Genomic DNA, 736 nt, shown 5'->3' with positions numbered 1-736 from the left:
TACATCCTCAAAGAACTCCAGCAAAGATCTCAAACATGACTTCCCCTTGTTAAATCCATGTTAGAAACATAGAAACATAGAAAATAGGTGCAGGATTAGGCCATTCGGCCCTTCAATGAGTTCATGGCTGAACATGCAACTTCAGTACGCCATTCCTGCTTTCTCACCATACCCCTTGATTCCCCTAGTAGTAAGGACTCCATCTATAGAAACATAGAAATTAGTATCACGCAACCGCTGGACAGCCCATCCCTCAAGCACTGTCTCGATAGAAAACCAGCTTCTCCCCTTAAAATATGGGAAACGCAAAATCACCAGATATTGCCAAAACCCGGGATTGAATCAGGGACCTTTAGATCTTCAGTCTAACGCTCTCCCAACTGAGCTATTTCGGACGGATTCTGCCAGATCGAATTTTGACTCTGCCAGACCGAATTTTGCTTTTCCAAATGTCTGGCTACTGCTCCTTTAATAATGGACTCCAATATTTTCCCAACCACAAATGTTAAGCTAACTGGTCTAAAGTTTCCTGCTTTTTGTCTGCCTCCTTTTTTGAATAGGGGCGTTACATTTGCAGTTTTCCAATCTGCAACGGCTGGGGTAGGCATGCACGTGGAATGGGATAACGCACTTCGGCAGGGGGAGGGATGCACTTGGCCTGGTGTAAGGCACGTCAGCTGGGTTCGCTTGCACTTGGACTGTGGTAAGGCACTTCGGCTGAGGAGGGATGTGCTTG

The 736-nt window shown here is 46.2% G+C and overlaps 1 non-coding gene across 1 annotated transcript; it reads right to left on the bottom strand.

The window, feature by feature from the left end:
* Positions 1-322: 322 nt before the first annotated feature.
* On the bottom strand, positions 323-395 carry trnaf-gaa (transfer RNA phenylalanine (anticodon GAA)). Its single transcript has one exon. It is a non-coding gene; the product is annotated as a tRNA-Phe (tRNA).
* Between the last annotated feature and the right edge of the window lie 341 nt (positions 396-736).

This window comes from Pristiophorus japonicus, chromosome 25 (genome assembly GCF_044704955.1).
Source record: "Pristiophorus japonicus isolate sPriJap1 chromosome 25, sPriJap1.hap1, whole genome shotgun sequence".
NCBI lineage: Eukaryota > Metazoa > Chordata > Chondrichthyes > Pristiophoridae > Pristiophorus > Pristiophorus japonicus.
This window is presented reverse-complemented; position numbering and strand designations above follow the sequence as displayed.